Here is a 22,563-nt window from a genome sequence, read left to right as displayed (position 1 = left end):
TCTCTCCTACATCTAACATGGACAATGACTGTAGCACAGTACTCTCCCTAGCTCTCTCTCACATCTAACATGGACAATGACTGTAGCACAGTACTCTCCCTAGCTCTCTCCTACATCTAACATGGACAATGACTGTAGCACAGTACTCTCCCTAGCTCTCTCTCACATCTAACATGGACAATGACTGTAGCACAGTACTCTCCCTAGCTCTCTCCTACATCTAACATGGACAATGACTGTAGCACAGTACTCTCCCTAGCTCACTCCTACATCTAACATGGACAATGACTGTAGCACAGTACTCTCCCTAGCTCTCTCCTACATCTAACATGGACAATGACTGTAGCACAGTACTCTCCCTAGCTCTCTCTCACATCTAACATGGACAATGACTGTAGCACAGTACTCTCCCTAGCTCTCTCCTACATCTAACATGGACAATGACTGTAGCACAGTACTCTCCCTAGCTCTCTCCTACATCTAACATGGACAATGACTGTAGCACAGTACTCTCCCTAGCTCTCTCTCTCTCACATCTAACATGGACAATGACTGTAGCACAGTACTCTCCCTAGCTCTCTCTCTCTCACATCTAACATGGACAATGACTGTAGCACAGTACTCTCCCTAGCTCTCTCCTACATCTAACATGGACAATGACTGTAGCACAGTACTCTCCCTAGCTCTCTCCTACATCTAACATGGACAATGACTGTAGCACAGTACTCTCCCTAGCTCTCTCTCACATCTAACATGGACAATGACTGTAGCACAGTACTCTCCCTAGCTCTCTCCTACATCTAACATGGACAATGACTGTAGCACAGTACTCTCCCTAGCTCTCTCCTACATCTAACATGGACAATGACTGTAGCACAGTACTCTCCCTAGCTCTCTCCTACATCTAACATGGACAATGACTGTAGCACAGTACTCTCCCTAGCTCTCTCCTACATCTAACATGGACAATGACTAGCACAGTACTGTCCCTAGCTCACTCCTACATCTAACATGGACAATGACTGTAGCACAGTACTCTCCCTAGCTCTCTCTCACGTCTAACATGGACAATGACTGTAGCACAGTACTCTCCCTAGCTCTCTCTCACGTCTAACATGGACAATGACTGTAGCACAGTACTCTCCCTAGCTCTCTCCTACATCTAATATGGACAATGACTGTAGCACAGTACTCTCCCTAGCTCTCTCCTACATCTAATATGGACAATGACTGTAGCACAGTACTCTCCCTAGATCTCACATCTAACATGGACAATGACTAGCACAGTACTCTCCTTAACTCACATCTAACATGGGCGATGAATGTAGCACAGTACTCTCCCTAACTCTCACATCTAACATGGGCGATGAATGTAGCACAGTACTCTCCCTAACTCTCACATCTAACATGGGCGATGAATGTAGCACAGTACTCTCCCTAACTCTCACATCTAACATGGGCGATGAATGTGGCACAGTACTCTCCCGTAAATCTAACAGACAATGATACGAATCAGAGTCTGTTTAACATTTGTTTTCAGTTATAACAAGGTGCTTTCTATGTATGTAATAAGTATTTAGCTTTGTTCTTGAGAGTATCTGGAGAAAGGGTGACGCCACAATCGTCAAGACTTCCCGGCATTCCAGGAAATATTATATACCGTGGTATATTGCAGAAAACAAGATAATATACTTTATTCTAACATTAATGATGTTATAATTCCATACTGTATAGATTTATAATAATAATAATTATTATTATTATTATTATTATTCAAGAAAGTAGATGTAGCAATATACAAAGCCAAATAAGTCAACAAGACTGCTAAACACCTCACCTCCGACCTTTGCCCACACAGCCCAGGGGAGAGTGGCACAAATATGCTGAGTGTACACAGGTAGGCAGGTGCAGGTACAGGCGCGCGCGCGCGCGCACACACGCACACACACACACACACACACACAAACACACACACACACACACACACACACACACACACACACACACACACACACACACCCATCCACCCACCCACTCACCAATACCCACATACACACACACACACTCGACCCGACCCCTGCAACCACAATTAGGTGAGTATACACACACACACACACACACACACACACACACACACACACACACACACACACACACACACACACACAAATAAATAAATAACAAAAAGGCACAATACCGTGACTGGAACGATACACAAATAACCCGCACCTGAATCCTCATTTTTAAAAAAATAACAAAAAGGCACACACACACACACACACACACACACACACACACACACACACACACACACACACACACACACACAGAGGCTACTGGATTTCAACAACAAATGGAAGGTTATCACAAATGGAGCAAAATGACGAAATTACGTAGAGACCGGAGGTGCTAGAGTGAAAACTTCACTTAAGGGGTAATTTGGAGTAAACAAAGTGTCAAACAAAGCAGAAGCGCACATCAACCAAATAACTTGAGAAGTGAACCCAATATTAGGTTTCATCTCAACAAAATGAGTCATTCATGCTATATATACAACATATATTAAGTATGCAGCACTAGTTTGGAATTCACACTCACTACAGCATATCAAGGCGCTAGAGAAAGTGGAAAAATAAACAAATGAAGTATAACTGTGATCCTTTATTGACTAAGTTTCGCCCACACAGAGGGTTTTATCAAGTCACACACAGATCTACCTGGGCAGAGTACACGAGTATATATAGTGTGGAGTCAGGCGGAGAAATCCTGGGAAGGGCTGGATTTGAGACGGATCTGTTGAAGGTCCGTCTCAAATCGTGTCGGTATCAACTTCGACTCTAGACTGAAGGACTGATTACCTCAAACTTTTCCTCAGCTTTCTTCGTTCTTCTCTGTATTGGACTAAGGAAGCCAATGGTTGGCGAAACTTTTCCTCAATAAAAAAATTCCCAAATGTCGCACAAATGTCTCATTCTTTAGCTTGTCAGCTTTCTAAAGTATTTACATCACAGTATACAAGTATATGTTACCTGTGACATGCCTGTACTAAGTTCGTTTTTGCTACTCTCGCAGCCTAGCCAGGGGCTATTCTGCTGAGTACATGTTCAACCAGGTTGTGTTGGAGGCCCTCTGGCCAATGTAACGCATAACTTGGTGGCTTGGACAGCAAGCTTATGAAAAAAAGGTAAAAATATAAAAACATGTAATAAACAGCAATGTTTTAGGTTCCTCTCACGAAATAAAGAGTAAAGTTGTATTGTAGACTGTTTCCCCTCGACACTTTTATTATGTATTGTACACTGTTTCCCCTCGACACTTTTATTATGTATTGTACACTGTTTCCCCTCGACACTTATTATGTATTGTACACTGTTTCCACTCGACACTTTTATTATGTATTGTAGACTGTTTCCCCTCGACACTTTTATTATGTATTGTACACTGTTTCCCCTCGACACTTTTATTATGTATTGTACACTGTTTCCCCTCGACACTTTTATTATGTATTGTACACTGTTTCCCCTCGACACTTTTATTATGTATTGTACACTGTTTCCCCTCGACACTTTTATTATGTATTGTACACTGTTTCTCCTCGACACTTTTATTATGTATTGTACACTGTTTCTCCTCGACACTTTTATTATGTATTGTACACTGTTTCTCCTCGACACTTTTATTATGTATTGTACACTGTTTCTCCTCGACACTTTTATTATGTATTGTACACTGTTTCTCCTCGACACTTTTATTATGTATTGTACACTGTTTCCCCTCGACACTTTTATTATGTATTGTACACTGTTTCTCCTCGACACTTTTATTATGTATTGTACACTGTTTCTCCTCGACACTTTTATTATGTATTGTACACTGTTTCTCCTCGACACTTTTATTATGTATTGTACACTGTTTCTCCTCGACACTTTTATTATGTATTGTACACTGTTTCCCCTCGACACTTTTATTATGTATTGTACACTGTTTCTCCTCGACACTTTTATTATGTATTGTACACTGTTTCCCCTCGACACTTTTATTATGTATTGTACACTGTTTCCCCTCGACACTTTTATGTATTGTACACTGTTTCCCCTCGACACTTTCATTAGTCTTATATAAAACCCTAAAATAACAACATCAGTGAGTGCCATCATAACCTCCGAGTCATCATACAGGCAACAACCTCCACGAGTGTCATCATACAGGCAACAACCTCCACGAGTCATACAGGCAACAACCTGTCATCATACAGGCAACAACCTCCACGAGTGTCATCATACAGGCAACAACCTCCACGAGTATCATAACCTCCGAGTCATCATACAGGCAACAACCTCCACGAGTGTCATCATAACCTCCGAGTCATCATACAGGCAACAACCTCCACGAGTGTCATCATACAGGCAACAACCTCCACGAGTGTCATCATACAGGCAACAACCTCCATGAGTGTCATCATACAGGCAACAACCTCCACGAGTGTCATCATACAGGCAACAACCTCCACGAGTGTCATACAGGCAACAACCTCCACGAGTCATCATACAGGCAACAACCATACGCAACAACCTCCACGAGTGTCATCATACAGGCAACAACCTCCATGTCATCATACAGGCAACAACCTCCACGAGTGTCATCATAACCTCCGAGTCATCATACAGGCAACAACCTCCACGAGTGTCATCATACAGGCAACAACCTCCACGAGTGTCATAACCTCCGAGTCATCATACAGGCAACAACCTCCACGAGTGTCATCATAACCTCCGAGTCATCATACAGGCAACAACCTCCACGAGTGTCATCATAACCTCCGAGTCATCATACAGGCAACAACCTCCCCGAGTGTCATCATACAGGCAACAACCTCCCCGAGTGTCATCATACAGGCAACAACCTCCACGAGTGTCATCATAACCTCCTAGTCATCATATAGGCAACAACCTCCCCGAGTGTCATCATACAGGCAACAACCTCCACGAGTGTCATCATAACCTCCGAGTCATCATACAGGCAACAACCTCCATGAGTGTCATCATAACCTCCGAGTCATCATATAGGCAACAACCTCCACGAGTGTCATCATAACCTCCGAGTCATCATATAGGCAACAACCTCCATGAGTGTCATCATAACCTCCGAGTCATCATACAGGCAACAACCTCCACGAGTGTCATCATACAGGCAACAACTTCCACGAGTGTCATCATAACCTCCGAGTCATCATACAGGCAACAACCTCCACGAGTATCATAACCTCCGAGTCATCATATAGGCAACAACCTCCATGAGTGTCATCATAACCTCCGAGTCATCATATAGGCAACAACCTCCATGAGTGTCATCATAACCTCCGAGTCATCATATAGGCAACAACCTCCATGAGTGTCATCATAACCTCCGAGTTATCATATAGGCAACAACCTCCATGAGTGTCATCATAACCTCCGAGTCATCATATAGGCAACAACCTCCATGAGTGTCATCATAACCTCCGAGTTATCATATAGGCAACAACCTTCATGTGTGTCATCATAACCTCCGAGTCATCATATAGGCAACAACCTCCATGAGTGTCATCATAACCTCCGAGTTATCATATAGGCAACAACCTCCATGTGTGTCATCATAACCTCCGAATCATCATACAGGCAACAACCTCCCCGAGTGTCATCATACAGGCAACAACCTCCACGAGTGTCATCATCATAAACGAAGAACGGAACCCTGGATGACTACTGAGATATTAGATAATATGAAATTCAGAGACCAGCTGCTAAAAAGATTTAAAGCAAACAGACAGGATATTGCAGCACTATTGCAGCATGGGCCAGTAGGCCTTCTGCAGTGTTCCTCCATTCTTAAATGAATTCCAAAGGGTGAGGAACAGAGTACAGAGACTTATAAAAGGAGCAAAGGCAAAGCACTATTGCTCAAAAATCGAAGAGTATAAGCATAACCCCAGAAAGCTCTGGCAACAACTAAAACAGTTGGGGTATAGCCATAAGCCAGTAGATAGGTCTAACATAGTACTCACTATCGATAATGAGGTATGCCACTAAACATCCAAGGTGGCAAATTGCTTTAATTCCTACTACACATCTGTTGCATCAACACTAGTAAGTAAACTACCAGCTGAATCAAATACCTTTAACACAGACTCTGATAAGTTTCAAACATACTATACCAATAAAGGGGTAACCCCCAACAGTTGTCAACTAGTAAGTGTATCTCATGACTTCATTCAAAAAGAACTAAGCAGGTTAAACCCAACTAAGAGCACAGGCCCTGATAACATCCCGTCTAAGTTCCTAAAAGATGGTGCTTCTGAACTGTCAATCCCTATTGCTCACATAATAAATCTATCAATCACCACTAATACCGTACCGGAGGGGTTCAAGGAGGCCAGAGTTACTCCTATCTTCAAGAAAAATAGTAGGTCTGATGTAAGCAACTATAGGCCTGTTAGTATACTCAGTATAATATCTAAAATTCTGTAGAGAGCGATGTATTCTCAAGTAGTTAAGTACCTTAATGACAACAGCATTCTCCATAGCTATCAATCGGGCTTTAGAAGATCCTACTCAACCGACACCTCCCTTATTAATCTGATGGATTACCTGAGAACTGAAATGTCAAAGGGGAACCTCATAGGTATGGTAACCTTAGACCTGCAAAAGGCCTTCGATACTGTCAACCACAATATATTATGTAAGAAACTTCAAGCTATCGGTATAGGTTCTGTAGACTGGTTTAAGTCCTACCTTAGCAACAGGAGACAAATAGTCAAAATCAACAAAACGGAATCAGAACCCCTGCCGATAACATGTGGAGTTCCCCAAGGTAGTATTCTGGGTCCCTTATTATTCTTATGTTATGTCAATGATATGCCTATCAGTGTCAAGTGCAAACTCCTACTGTATGCAGATGACAGTGCTCTGTTAGTGACAGGTAAAGACCCACAAGATATTGCTAATGTTTTAACACTGGAACTGGAGTCCTGCAGCAAATGGTTAGTAGACAAACTATCATTACACCTAGGGAAAACTGAAGCCATTCTCTTTGGCACGAAACAAACTGAGAAGGGTAAATAATTTTAATGTTCAGTGTAATGGGGAGCCCATCACTTTGGTTTCATCAGTAAAATATCTGGGAATTCCCTTTGACCCATGCATGTCAGGAGAATTGATAGGGAACAGTGTAGTAAAGAAAGCGAATGCCAGACTGAAGTTCCTGTATAGACAAGCACAGTGTCTACCTACTGAGGCTCGCAGGACCCTATGTCTAGCCCTTATACAATGCCATATGGATTACGCTTGCTCTTCATGGTACTCTGCCTTGACAAAAAACTGAAAGAAAGACTGCAAATCACCCAGAACAAAATCGTAAGATTCATCCTGGGGCTGGGACCAAGAGAACATGTAGGCCAGGATGATTTACAGCAGTTGGATATGCTGAATGTTGAAGACAGAGTAAAACAACTGAAGCTAAATCATGTTTATAAAATTGCTCACAAACAGTGTCCAGAATATCTTGCTGTCAATTCTGTCAAGGTTGGGAACCAAAGCAATCATAGTACTAGGGGGAGAGAGCACAACTTTGTAGTACCCACAGTCATTGGCCAGGCGTCAAACACCTTTTATTGTACAGCAATAAAGGAATGGAACAGACTACCCGCACATGTCAAAGCCAGTCATAGCATGAACCAGTTCAAGAAGAGTGCCAAAAGGTGTCTGATGAATGTAGTTACAGAAAGGGAGGGGAATGATTTTCTATTTTTTAGCTAACATACGTGTAAATTTTACCTTATTCCTAGTAATGACCCTCGTATTGTAGATAGTCTTAATGACCTTGGTGTAGTAGATAGACTTTTTAGTATGATAATAAGATGTTATCTTCATTATAGAATAATAAGAAAATATTATAACCTTTATATTATAATAATAAGGTAAAAGGACCCCAATGGAAATAAGTCAATGTGTCTGACTTTTTTGGGTTATCCCAGGTTCTCTACACATATGCTGCAATGTATGATAATTCTATGTAACTGTATTTGTGTATACCTGAATAAACTTACTTACTTATTACTTATACAGGCAACAACCTCCCCAAGTGTCATCATAACCTCCGAGTTATCATATAGGCAACAACCTCCATGTCATCATAACCTCCGAATCATCATACAGGCAACAACCTCCACGAGTGTCATCATAACCTCCGAGTCATCATACAGGCAACAACCTCCCCGAGTGTCGACATACAGGCAACAACCTCCACGAGTGTCATCATACAGGCAACAACCTCCACGAGTGTCATCATAACCTCCGAGTCATCATACAGACAACAACCTCCACGAGTGTCATCATAACCTCCGAGTCATCATACAGGCAACAACCTCCCCGAGTGTCAACATACAGGCAACAACCTCCACGAGTGTCATCATACAGGCAACAACCTCCACGAGTGTCATCATACAGGCAACAACCTCCCCAAGTGTCATCATACAGGCAACAACCTCCACGAGTGTCATCATACAGGCAACAACCTCCACGAGTGTCATCATACAGGCAACAACCTCCACGAGTGTCATCATACAGGCAACAACCTCCACGAGTGTCATCATACAGGCAACCTCCACGAGTGTCATCATACGCAACAACCTCCACGAGTGTCATCATACAGGCAACAACCTCCACGAGTGTCATCATACAGGCAACAACCTCCACGAGTGTCATCATAACCTCCGAGTCATCATACAGGCAACAACCTCCACGAGTGTCATCATACAGGCAACAACCTCCACGAGTATCATAACCTCCGAGTCATCATACAGGCAACAACCTCCACGAGTGTCATCATACAGGCAACAACCTCCACGAGTGTCATACAGGCAACAACCTCCCCGAGTGTCATCATACAGGCAACAACCTCCACGAGTGTCATCATACAGGCAACAACCTCCACGAGTGTCATCATACAGGCAACAACCTCCACGAGTGTCATCATACAGGCAACAACCTCCAGGAGTGTCATCATAACCTCCGAGTCATCATATAGGCAACAACCTCCATGAGTGTCATCATAACCTCCGAGTCATCATATAGGCAACAACCTCCATGAGTGTCATCATAACCTCCGAGTCATCATATAGGCAACAACCTCCAGGAGTGTCATCATAACCTCCGAGTCATCATATAGGCAACAACCTCCATGAGTGTCATCATAACCTCCGAGTCATCATATAGGCAACAACCTCCACGAGTGTCATCATAACCTCCGAGTCATCATATAGGCAACAACCTCCATGAGTGTCATCATAACCTCCGAGTCATCATACAGGCAACAACCTCCCCGAGTGTCATCATACAGACAACAACCTCCCCGAGTGTCATCATACAGGCAACAACCTCCACGAGTTACCTGGAGGTTACCTGGAGGTTATTCCGGGGATCAACGCCCCCGCGGCCCGGTCCACGACCAGGCCTCCCGATGGATCAGGGCCTGATCAACTAGGCTGTTACTGCTGGCCGCACGCAGTCCGACGAGTGTCATCATACAGGCAACAACCTCCACGAGTGTCATCATACAGGCAACAACCTCCACGAGTGTCATCATACAGGCAACAACCTCCACGAGTGTCATTATACAGGCAACAACCTCCACGAGTGTCATCATACAGGCAACAACCTCCACGAGTGTCATCATACAGGCAACAACCTCCACGAGTGTCATCATACAGGCAACAACCTCCCCGAGTGTCATCATACAGGCAACAACCTCCACGAGTGTCATCATACAGGCAACAACCTCCCCGAGTGTCATCATACAGGCAACAACCTCCACGAGTGTCATCATACAGGCAACAACCTCCACGAGTGTCATCATACAGGCAACAACCTCCCCGAGTGTCATCATACAGGCAACAACCTCCCCGAGTGTCATCATACAGGCAACAACCTCCCCGAGTGTCATCATACAGGCAACAACCTCCACGAGTGTCATCATACAGGCAACAACCTCCACGAGTGTCATCATACAGGCAACAACCTCCACGAGTGTCATCATACACTACAAGACAACACTACAGCAACATACACCCTGACACCAGCACCCACAACCAAGGTATACACTTAATAATAATATATAATATCAGGATACTTCAATGAAAACTCTTTCAGTCTACCACTTCCAGTATAATCAAGGTGCGTGTACTATCTCTGCGTACTGTGTGGACCCTACGCCACTGTGGTTTGCCAGTAGCTTACCTATGGTTTAACTCCAGAGTGGCTCCGCTCTTGAAAGTCCAGTCTGAGGCACAGCCATGACGTATCACCACTCCCTTCAGCTGGCACTGTCTCAGAAAACCTGTCGGCTGCAGAAGTATTTCTTATACGATGGGTGTGAAACGAACGTGTCTCTCACACAGACCTTCTTATAAAAAGCAATCGTGAGGAAACATATTCGGAAATAAATTAAAATTTTAGTTTATTCGTCAGGTAAAAAAAAAAATAACGCTTGAAACGAGTCTTTCTTATGACTCGTTTAATTCTTTATTTACCAAAACTGGGTACATCAGCAGTGTGCTGTTATTCCATATGATGGTTATATAAAGGGAACAAGGGCAAACAATGTTTTCCTGTCATACTCCTTCACACAGGATGGGTTACAAGTGTCAAAATCTGTCAGCTTATGCTGGAAGACTTCTGTAGAGCAATAAGGCTATTGTCACGTATTACATTAAAGGTTCATCAGTTAAGGGAACTTTAAAGGTTTCGTTCCAGCAGAGTTTATGTTACTATTACTTACAAACTATAATTCAGTGATGGCAGCACTATGAGGGGGGCGCGGCAGGAGGGTACACATAAGGATGGGGTGAAGGTGGGGTCGCTGTGGCATGCATGGCATGCCAAAGCAGTAGCACCAGCAACCGCTGTATTAATTAAAGGGACTTTTCCATAAAATGTAATCGTGAATTATTTTTACTTTAACCAAACCAACTGTAGTACTGAGCCGCTGAACCTAGAACCTTAAGACTTCCTAGAGGTAGTCTTCGACTGAACCAACTAGTGGGAGTAAGACCTAGTTCTCAAAGAAAATCCTGATAAATAACCTCGAGTTCATGAAGGAGCCTTGAAATAGCAATTGCACATCTATCTTCTATAATATTTCCCGGAAATAGTGTGGCAATAATGCCGTAAAGTTCCAGATTTTCGCTCAGTAGACTACAGTGGATTAAAGTACCATTTAGAGAGTATTAAAGGAGTAACCTCACAAGGAACAGTCATGGACACCTGCCAAACACAAACGCAGAGGATTGCCAAATCGCATGAAAACGATGCGAAATCATAATATAGATCTTTCACAGATGGCGTTCCACGGGGATCAATAAACGACCTGGCTGCTGAAATATACTGATACAAAATTAAGTTAACTGACTAAATAAAAATGTCGGTTTTCTAAACCATTTATATCACCAAAATGTAAATAGCGAGGAACACATTCGAGGGATGGCAATAATTCAGACACTCATGTAAGCCTATGTGAGCATCAAGATCACTGTATATTGTTTATATATATGACTTGCCTTGAGCAATCCCCTGCCTTGTGTGGGACACTTTTCACTCCATACAAGTCCCCTTCGTTCCCTCTCCCCTCGTAATATATACCATCCTCTTAAGTACCCATTCTCCCTTCCCCCAATCTTTCTCATTCCCTCTTCTGCATCCCCTCGTCTCGTTTCATACAACCACTAATCCATTTCTTCCCTCTCTTTTGCTCTTCCCCCTCTCTTTATAAAACCGGTCTTTTCTTCAGCTCCTTTACTGGCATACATTAATCCATTCCTCCCACCCTCCTACCGCTTTCTCTCTCACCCTACACTATTGCTCTCCCATACACTTCCCGCCCTCTCCAGATCTAATCACCCACACCCCTCTCTCTCCCCCACCCCTCTTCCATTACCAGCCCTCTTACTCCCCCACCGCACTTCCCTTAGGGTTTTGTGGAGAGAAGGGGAGCCTTGCTCCAGGTACTGCATGTCATTCTGCTACACCCTCCACTCCACATACTCTCTCTTTTAACCGAAATTACACTTTTCATCACTCATTATCATTACAGTAATGAGTGATGGAGATGAGTCTTCCTCCCTCACCACACATCAGAGCCAGGTGCTCTCCCTTCTTCAAATCAAGTGTCACCATCATTACCACCACATCGGTAATGCATCACAATTATCCTCGTTATCATTACCGTTAACGTTCTCACTATCAATCTTGATTCAGCAAGACAGGTTCAGTTCCTTGGATCAAGAGCTCATCAACATCAAGGAATCTCCCCTGAGGGATGACCAGTAACAATAGTATACAAAAATTAATTTCGCCTATGTATTCACACATGTCCAACATGTCCTCCACCAACACGACATTTTCGCACTTCGACGATTTCTACAGTATCTAACCAACTACAAAAACTAAGTATTGGTTATTCAAGGCGATATTACCTAACTCAACCTATATTTACCTACAAATAATCGCCGATATCGAAACATCAGAGGGACGGCTCACGTCTGCCGGCAAGCTCTCTGAGGATTTCTCACACAGGGTTTTCATCAAATTCCTCTATTTCCGGTATTTAGGTAGGTTAGGTAAGAGTGTCGTCTAGCAATGAGAAGGAGCCACCAAGCAGCAACAGTCTAGTTGACCAGGCAAGCACCAGACAAGCCTGGCTCAGGGCCCAGTTGCAAGAGTAGAAAAACTCTCGAAACCCGTCAAAGATAAAGGTATATGCACCTGCTATATACTTGGATACCTCCAGGATAAGATAAAACCAATATTGCAAACTAGTAATACCACAGGAAATAGCAAACAAGAGGACTCCACTAGCAATAGTGAGGATATATTACCAAAAACCACGGGTGAGAGCTCCATTGTTGGTGCTAGTGAGGATAGGAATAAGACAGGTAAACATGCACCAACAGGGAATACAGTCACAGAAACCCAAGGCAAACGGAAACCAAGCCTGTGCACATACTAATCACTTGGTATCTGCAGGCATGGGAAATCTGGAAAAACAGATGGGACGTGCAACTATGACCACCCTAGAAAATGCCGTGCCCATATGACAACAGGAAAATGCAAACTCCCTTCCTGTAAGCTTTTTCACCCTGAAATGTGTACCTCTTCAGTACAGGAAAGACTGTCCTATAACTTAAATTGCCAGGCACACCATCTAAAGGGGACAAAAAGATACAAAACATCCAGGCCATGGGAAAACCTGGGTAGCCACAGCCACTCAAGAGGGAGAGGTTTTTTAGTGCCAGGAAGGAAAAAAAACTGGCAGGAAATGGCAGAAATCGTACACCAAATCCAGTCATTCCTGGAGTGGAACCACAGTCGATGGCCTCCACTCCAAACCAACAGATACAGATACTAATGCCGGAAAAAAAATCCCCCCCCCCCCAGTACCAACAATACCACCAGTCCGATGACATTCTTCTTTGCAAATATACAGGGTCTAAAACCAGCAACAAACAGCAAAATACCTTTCATCCGTGGACTGCTTGCAGAGGCAAATGCAATGTTCGCGGCTTTCACTGAGACCCACATAAAGGATCACTTGGACAACGAAATATGGATCCCAGGTTACAACCTATACAGATGCAACAGAGTGAACAGGCAAAAGGGGGGGGGGTTGTCCTGTACATCGCAGAGTCACTTGTTTGCACAGAACTGCTTAATGCCTCAAATGATATAGTGGAAGTTTTAGCAGTAAAGATCGAGAACCAAAACCTAGTCATTGTGATAGTCTACAAGCCTCCGGATGCAACATCCCAGCAATTCCAGGAACAGCTGTTAAAAATTGACCACTGTCTGGAAAATCTGCCAGCTCCTGCACCCAACATCTTGCTCCTGGGGGATTTCAACTTAAGGCACCTAAAATGGAGGAATATAGCAAATAATGTTGTTGCAGTAATAACACCAGGAGGCAGCTCTGACGAGAACTCACACACACACGAGCTTTTAAATCTCTGCACAAAATTCAATTTAAACCAGCAAATAATAGAGCCTACTAGACTGGAGAATACACTAGACCTCATCTTCACTAACAATGATGATCTGATAAGAAATGTCACCATATCAAAAACAATATACTCAGATCACAACATAATTGAGGTTCAGACATGTATGCGCGGAGCCCCAGACCGACATAATGAGATTAGTTACGAGGGTGCATTCACCAAATTCAACTTCAATAACAAAAACATAAAGTGGGACCAAATAAACCAAGTCCTAACCGATATAAGCTGGGAAGATAGACTAAGCAACACAGACCCCAACTTATGCCTAGAACAGATTAACTCGGTGGCACTCGATGTATGCACAAGGCTTATTCCTCTAAGAAAAAGGAGGAGTAGATGCAAAATAGAAAGAGACAGGCGCTCCCTTTACAGGTGACGGAAAAGAATAACAGAGCGGCTAAAAGAGGTCAACATATCTGAAATGCGTAGGGAGTCACTGGTCAGAGAAATAGCAAGCATCGAACTTAAGCTAAAGGAATTTTATAGGAGTCAGGAATCGCGGGAAGAACTAAAAGCCATAAATGAAATCGAAAGAAACCCAAAGTATTTCTTCTCCTATGCCAAATCAAAGTCGAGAACAACGTCCAGTATTGGGCCCCTACTTAAACAAGATGGGTCCTACACAGATGACGGCAAGGAAATGAGTGAGCTACTCAAGTCCCAATATGACTCAGTTTTTAGCAAGCCGCTAACCAGACTGAGAGTCGAAGATCAAAATGAATTTTTTATGAGCCACAGAATTTGGTTAACACAAACCTATCTGATGTTATCCTGACACCAAATGACTTCGAACAGGCGATAGATGACATGCCCATGCACTCTGCCCCAGGGCCAGACTCGTGGAACTCCGTGTTCATCAAGAACTGCAAGAAGCCCCTATCACGAGCTTTTACCATCCTATGGAGAAGGAGCATGGACACGGGGGTCGTCCCACAGTTACTAAAAACAACAGACATAGCCCCACTCCACAAAGGGGGCAGTAAAGCAATAGCAAAGAACTACAGACCGATAGCACTAACATCTCATATCATAAAAATCTTTGAAAGGGTCCTAAGAAGCAAAATCACCACCCATCTAAAACCCATCAATTACACAACCCAAGGCAACATGGGTTTAGAACAGGTCGCTCTTGTTTGTCTCAACTATTGGATCACTACGACAAGGTCCAAGATGCACTAGAAGACAAAAAGAATGCAGATGTAATATATACAGACTTTGCAAAAGCCTTCGACAAGTGTGACCATGGCGTAAAAGCGCACAAAATGCGTGCTAAAGGAATAACAGGAAAAGTTGGTCGATGGATCTATAATTTCCTCACTAACAGAACACAGAAAGTAGTAGTCAACAGAGTAAAGTCCGAGGCAGCTACGGTGAAAAGCTCTGTTCCACAAGGCACAGTACTCGCTCCCATCTTGTTCCTCATCCTCATATCTGACAGACAAGGATGTCTGCCACAGCACCGTGTCTTCCTTTGCAGATGACACCCGAATCTGCATGACAGTGTCTTCCATTGCAGACACTGCAAGGCTCCAGGCGGACATCAACCAAATCTTTCAGTGGGCTGCAGAAAACAATATGAAGTTCAACGATGAAAAATTTCAATTACTCAGATATGGTAAACACGAAGAAATTAAATCATCATCAGAGTACAAAACAAATTCTGGCCACAAAATAGAGCGAAACACCAACGTCAAAGACCTGGGAGTGATAATGTCGGAGGATCTCACCTTCAAGGACCATAACATTGTATCAATCGCATCTGCTAGAAAAATGACAGGATGGATAATGAGAACCTTCAAAACTAGGGACGCCAAGCCCATGATGACACTCTTCAGGTCACTTGTTCTATCTAGGCTGGAATATTGCTGCACACTAACAGCACCTTTCAAGGCAGGTGAAATTGCTGACCTAGAAAATGTACAGAGAACCTTCACGGCGCGCATAACGGAGATAAAACACCTCAATTACTGGGAGCGCTTGAGGTTCCTGAACCTGTATTCCCTGGAACGCAGGCGGGAGAGATACATGATTATATACACCTGGAAAATCCTAGAGGGACTAGTACCGAACCTGCACACGAAAATCACTCACTACGAAAGCAAAAGACTTGGCAACATCCCCCCAATGAAAAGCATGGGTGTCACTAGCACGATAAGAGACCATACAATAAGTGTCAGGGGCCCGAGACTATTCAACTGCCTCCCAGCATACATAAGGGGGATTACCAACAGACCCCTGGCAGTCTTCAAGCTGGCACTGGACAAGCACCTAAAGTCGGTACCTGACCAGCCGGGCTGTGGCTCGTACGTTGGTTTGCGTGCAGCCAGCAGTAACAGCCTGGTTGATCAGGCTCTGATCCACCAGGAGGCCTGGTCACAGACCGGGCTGCGGGGGCATTGACCCCGAAACTCTCTCCAGGTAAACTCCAGGTATCCAGGTATAAAACATACCTGAAGGCCAATAAATGAAACAGAGAGAAAACGAAAGACGGTGTACCCTTAGAGTAAAAAAAAAAATGGTTATAACTATGATCATAATTTTTCAAGGGGTGGACCGGTAAGCTAGTGGAAGGCCATCATCCAAGACCCGCGTCAGGAAACACTTGTCCTATTTCCTGACGAACCTTATCTAACCGGTGGACCCTTGGTCACCCCCAGTGTTCTGTTGTCTCGTTTTTTTGTTTTGTTTTTTATTTGCTGCATTACAAGTTCATTTATGGAGTTCAAGTGCCGGTGTTATAAGTAGTTAATCTTAACTGCTAAACAACTATCTAACCTAGCTACACTTAACCTAACCATAGATAAATATGAAATTTCAAGTTAAGAAACAGCTAAAATTTCTAAGTACCAAATCTGACTTTTTAAACAGTCGGAATGGCGACTGCTGTTTAGGTGGATGGGCTGTTATTTTTGCCACTGTGTTTGATAAAACCCACAGTGGGTGATAAAACCCACAGTGGGTGATAAAACCCACAGTGGGTGATAAACCCACTGTGGGTGATAAAACCCACAGTGGGTGATAAAACCCACAGTGGGTGATAAACCCACTGTGGGTGATAAAACCCACAGTGGGTGATAAAACCCACAGTGGGTGATAAACCCACTGTGGGTGATAAAACCCACAGTGGGTGATAAAACCCACTGTGGGTGATAAAACCCACAGTGGGTGATAAAACCCACAGTGGGTGATAAAACCCACAGTGGGTGATAAACCCACTGTGGGTGATAAAACCCACAGTGGGTGATAAAACCCACTGTGGGTGATAAAACCCACAGTGGGTGATAAAACCCACAGTGGGTGATAAAACCCACAGTGGGTGATAAACCCACTGTGGGTGATAAAACCCACAGTGGGTGATAAAACCCACTGTGGGTGATAAACCCACAGTGGGTGATAAAACCCACAGTGGATGATAAAACCCACAGTGGGTGATAAAACCCACAGTGGGTGATAAACCCACTGTGGGTGATAAAACCCACTGTGGGTGATAAAACCCACAGTGGGTGATAAAACCCACTGTGGGTGATAAACCCACAGTGGGTGATAAACCCACAGTGGGTGATAAAACCCACAGTGGGTGATAAAACCCACAGTGGGTGATAAAACCCACAGTGGGTGATAAAACCCACAGTGGGTGAAACGTCTTAAAACTAAATGTTGGTTTGTTTATTGTGTATGTGTACGAGGTGAACACACATGGTAGTTCCTTAGAATGTTGGTATGAAGAAAGGCAGACACAATACTGTTGCTGCAACAACTCTCAAATATCACACACTTTGAGGAGGAAATTTGACAGGGTTTCGCTCCATCCTGGACCATTATCATGTCAAACACGAACCAGAAACGTCATTCAAACTTTCCTTTCCAAAATGTGGGTTATTTTTAAAGCGTTGATAAGCATACGTTTCCTGTTTAAGTTGGAAGAGGACTGATCAATGACTGTTCCTTCAGCCTCTCCACACACCTCACTTATCTGGGTCACGATATCATCGCTGACAAATGATAATGGTACGAGTAACTATTCAGAAAACCTCATGTCATGTATACCTGTTACATATTTCCAAAGCTGTACTCTCGCAGTCCAACCTGAGGCCACAGCCCCGGTGACCAGGTATTCTCCTCTATTCTTGTCCCCGTGTTTAGTCTCGGAACACAATAAGAGTGGGCCACACTAATAGTGAAGTAGTCTCTTCAGATACAACTATCGTGTATCATTCTAAAACACTATAAAAGTGAGTCATAGCGACACAGCTGACATTTTAAAGTGCCCAGGATGACATGCACCTTCACCATTTTCACTGTTAATAATGTTAAATAATCAGATGTGATAAGGAGACATTCCGTGTACGGCTTAATTAATATCCCGACTGTCACCAAGGCGGCGTGAGGCCTATCTAATTTACCACAACATATAGAGGATGACAGTTACACGGGCTCTTAACTCTTGATTATTTATTAGTGTTCCTGCCGCTCATATTACTTAGTATTTATACCAGTAATACTACCAAATAATTATAATGATATTATCATCATTATTATCCCCATAAAGTAGTGGGCAGATCATTATCCTCCTAACTACCTCTCCCTCTGAACACAACCATCAACATCTTTCATAATACCTCTCATTACATCCTTCTTCCTCTTGCCATCAAAGTCTCCTTCTCTCCTCCATTATTAACATACATCAATTATCCATTTTCTCCACTCACCGCCCTTTTTTAAATTTTACAGAGTTCTTTCTTTAAACGCTGTCTTTGTGTACATCTACACGAATTTTCCTCTTATCGTGCATTTTCTATCTTCTAATAATCACTCTGTTTCTGAAACCCTCCTGGTATCTCTCCTACCTACTGTTTATGCCGTGTTCTCTCTCATTCCATTTCTCACTTACCTAGTAACCTAAAGTAAAAGGACAGGAGCTTTGTCAAGCTTGACAAAGCTCCTGGAGAGCGAAACGTTGCCACAATAAAAATGTCACATTAGTTGCACTTGTGTCCTTTTACTTTACATATTGTCGGTAATTCTACCAACTTTATTACTACTTAGTAACCATCTGTTCAGCCTCATGATCACTCCAATTTTTCCCACCAACCGTCTCTTATTTTCTCTCGTATTCTTTTATCTATCCTGGATGAAAGCTGTTTGAGTGGCATCCATGGAGGCCATGGCAAGGCTTCCAGCCCACGTCAGCCAACCGTGGCAGTGGACCATAGAGAAGTGTTCAACCAAGACATATCCTACCAAGTCTTTCTTATTCGCTTGAGAAAGATGACTAGGCGAGTACAAATAGGAAGCGCGTGTGTCCGGCTTGGCGGACGTAGGGTCGCGCCTCCACAACGTCTTGCGCTGGGTGTCCCCCATGGGTTAAGTGCTTAACATGATTATAATAATAATAATAATCCGCTTTGAAAAAAACAAATGCAAGCACAAGGCCATTAAAAAGAGAACAAGCAATCCACTTTACAGAGCCGAAAACTAATGCAAGCTGTTACCGTATCCACGGAGAAGCGCTAGACCCGTAGAGGGGTCACAGAGCGAGGTGAATGGGATGCAGTCAGATTGATCCAAGTGGAAGGTAGCTCCACTTCTTTGGATTAAGAGCCCTTATCCAGAACTTAAGCCACCCTCTCCCCCCATGAAGGGATAAGGATTAAAGAGACGTACGGGGTGATCATGTGAGAAGATCTTAGCTTCAAACGTTACTATACAGTTGCTAGGAAACCGATCCTCTCTGGATCACCTTACTAACTAGAGATGCCAAGCCAATGACGATGCTCTATGTGGCGCGAGTGGAGACTATCTTCTGGTCCTTATCGGGGACCAGTAACTGATCAGGCTGTCAGTCAAATTACTGGTATTCGCGTGAAAACCCCATTTAAGCCAAGCCAAATTGCACATCTTTTCAGTACTCAGCTGACTTCTCCTTGTAACATATCTTCAAACATCTAATTTCCTGAGATTCTAAAATAGCTTGATGAAAGCAGGCCATCGAAAGCTATGATGATAGACGCATGGAACACACGTGAACACTTGTACATGGTGGACGCTGCACACTGAAGGTGGCGCATCCACACGTGAACACTTGTACATGGTAGACGCTGCACACGTGAACACTTGTACATGGTGGACGCTGCACACTTGCCACAATGAGCGGCACGGCTACAATATATATACATAAGTAATGACTCAAGCATAAAGGCTCTTAGAATTTTCCTGTCAATCCCCCCCCACCACTGGGTTTTTCCTTCCCCCCACATAAATATTTCTCCTTTCCTCCACCACTGGGTTACCCCCACGTCCCGACAACTAAATGTCCATTTTCCCCTTTCCAGCCACTGGGTTTCCCTTCCCCTCCTTACTACAAGGCTCCCCACTTCCCCCACCGCTCTCTGCAAGAGGCGGGGTCCACCTGCCAATAATAAATGAATCTTGCCTGAAATGTTGGTATCTGAGTTCAGCTTAAAGGTGTAGTGGTGTTGGTGGTGCTAGTGTTAGTGGTGTTGGTGGAGCTGGTGTTGGTGGTGGCGGCGACACTGACAGTGGTGATGGTGAGGGTGACAGCGGTGGTGGTGGTGGTTAGTAGTAGTAAACGAGAAGGTGAAGGTGGTAGCTTATGTGGCGGAGAAAGTGGTAGTGGTAATGCTGATGGTGGTGCTACTGGCGGTGGTGTGGTACTGGTAGTGGTGTGGTATTGGTAGTGGTGGTGTGGTAGTAGTGGAGGTGTGGTAGTGGTGAAGATGTGGCAGTGGTGGTACTGGCAGTGGTGGTACTGGCGGTGGTGGTACTGGCGGTGGTGGTACTGGCGGTGGTGGTACTGGCGGTGGTGGTACTGGCGGTGGTGGTACTGGCGGTGGAGGTACTGGTGGTGATGGTGAGGATAGTAAGGTGGTGATGGTGTCATAGTGATAGTGTTGAGCTGTTCACTAGCCTGATCAGTGCCACCCTCGGCCTCTCACTACCCACCAAACTTACTGCCTCAGCCTTGAAGCATTTAGTAAATATTAGCCCTCAGTGCCGAGGAATAGTTCTAGTTAGCAAGCTACGTCGAAGCCACTCAAGCCATTACTACCATTAAAATAACATCGTATATACACAGAGCTGTTTCTCTCGCATTGTATATACTCCCAGGGGTATACTATGTGTAAATACACAAAGCGATTAAATAATTTTATGAATGCATTAAGGAAACAAACTGCACTTATTAGAGACTATTTAGACAATGTATTGCTTATAGAACAAGCTTTCATTAAGTCAATAGGGTTTGGCCAATTCGAAATTTCCCTGGTTTTTGCACGACGATGTTTCATGGTGAAATGTGGACTTCTCAGTTTGTCTTATATTTGTCACGTTCCCTAATAACCAGCTTGACCTCAACTAGAGACAGGTACACATCCCAGACAGGTACAACTCCCAGAGACAGGTACAACTCCCAGAGACAGGTACAACTCCCAGAGACAGGTACAACTCCCAGAGACAGGCACACCTCCCAGAGACAGGTACAACTCCCAGAGACAGGTACAACTCCCAGAGACAGGTACAACTCCCAGAGACAGGTACACCTCCCAGAGACAGGTACAACTCCCAGAGACAGGTACACCTCCCAGAGACAGGTACAACTCCCAGAGACAGGTACACCTCCCAGAGACAGGTACAACTCCCAGAGACAGGTACACCTCCCAGAGACAGGTACAACTCCCAGAGACAGGTACAACTCCCAGAGACAGGCACACCTCCCAGAGACAGGTACACCTCCCAGAGACAGGTACAACTCCCAGAGACAGGTACAACTCCCAGAGACAGGTACACCTCCCAGAGACGGGTACACCTCCCAGAGACGGGTACAACTCCCAGAGACGGGTACAACTCCCAGAGACGGGTACACCTCCCAGAGACGGGTACAACTCCCAGAGACGGGTACAACTCCCAGAGACGGGTACAACTCCCAGAGACAGGTACACCTCCCAGAGACAGGTACAACTCCCAGAGACAGGTACAACTCCCAGAGACAGGTACAACTCCCAGAGACAGGTACAACTCCCAGAGACAGGTACAACTCCCAGAGACAGGCACAACTCCCAGAGACAGGCACAACTCCCAGAGACAGGTACACCTCCCAGAGACGGGTACAACTCCCAGAGACGGGTACACCTCCCAGAGACGGGTACACCTCCCAGAGACAGGTACACCTCCCAGAGACAGGTACAACTCCCAGAGACAGGTACAACTCCCAGAGACAGGTACAACTCCCAGAGACAGGTATAACTCCCAGAGACAGGTACACCTCCCAGAGACAGGTACAACTCCCAGAGACAGGTACAACTCCCAGAGACAGGTACAACTCCCAGAGACAGGTACAACTCCCAGAGACAGGTACAACTCCCAGAGACAGGTACACCTCCCAGAGACAGGTACACCTCCCAGAGACAGGTACAACTCCCAGAGACAGGTACAACTCCCAGAGACAGGTACAACTCCCAGAG

The 22,563-nt window shown here is 44.3% G+C and overlaps 1 protein-coding gene across 6 annotated transcripts in view; it reads right to left on the bottom strand.

Annotated features, from left to right (window-relative positions):
- Positions 1-22,563, bottom strand: part of mib2 (mind bomb 2) — a 239,197-nt gene that overhangs the window by 129,245 nt on the left and 87,389 nt on the right. Inside the window, exon 2 of one of the 6 annotated variants that reach the window (XM_070090840.1) lies at positions 10,272-10,378. The exons of the other annotated variants lie outside the window; for them this stretch is intronic. The gene's annotated coding sequence lies outside the window, so the exon portion shown is untranslated. The remainder of the gene's footprint in view (positions 1-10,271; positions 10,379-22,563) is intronic. 6 annotated transcript variants of the gene reach the window in all.

Source organism: Cherax quadricarinatus, chromosome 33 (assembly GCF_038502225.1).
Source record: "Cherax quadricarinatus isolate ZL_2023a chromosome 33, ASM3850222v1, whole genome shotgun sequence".
Taxonomy (NCBI): Eukaryota; Metazoa; Arthropoda; class Malacostraca; order Decapoda; family Parastacidae; genus Cherax; species Cherax quadricarinatus.
This window is presented reverse-complemented; position numbering and strand designations above follow the sequence as displayed.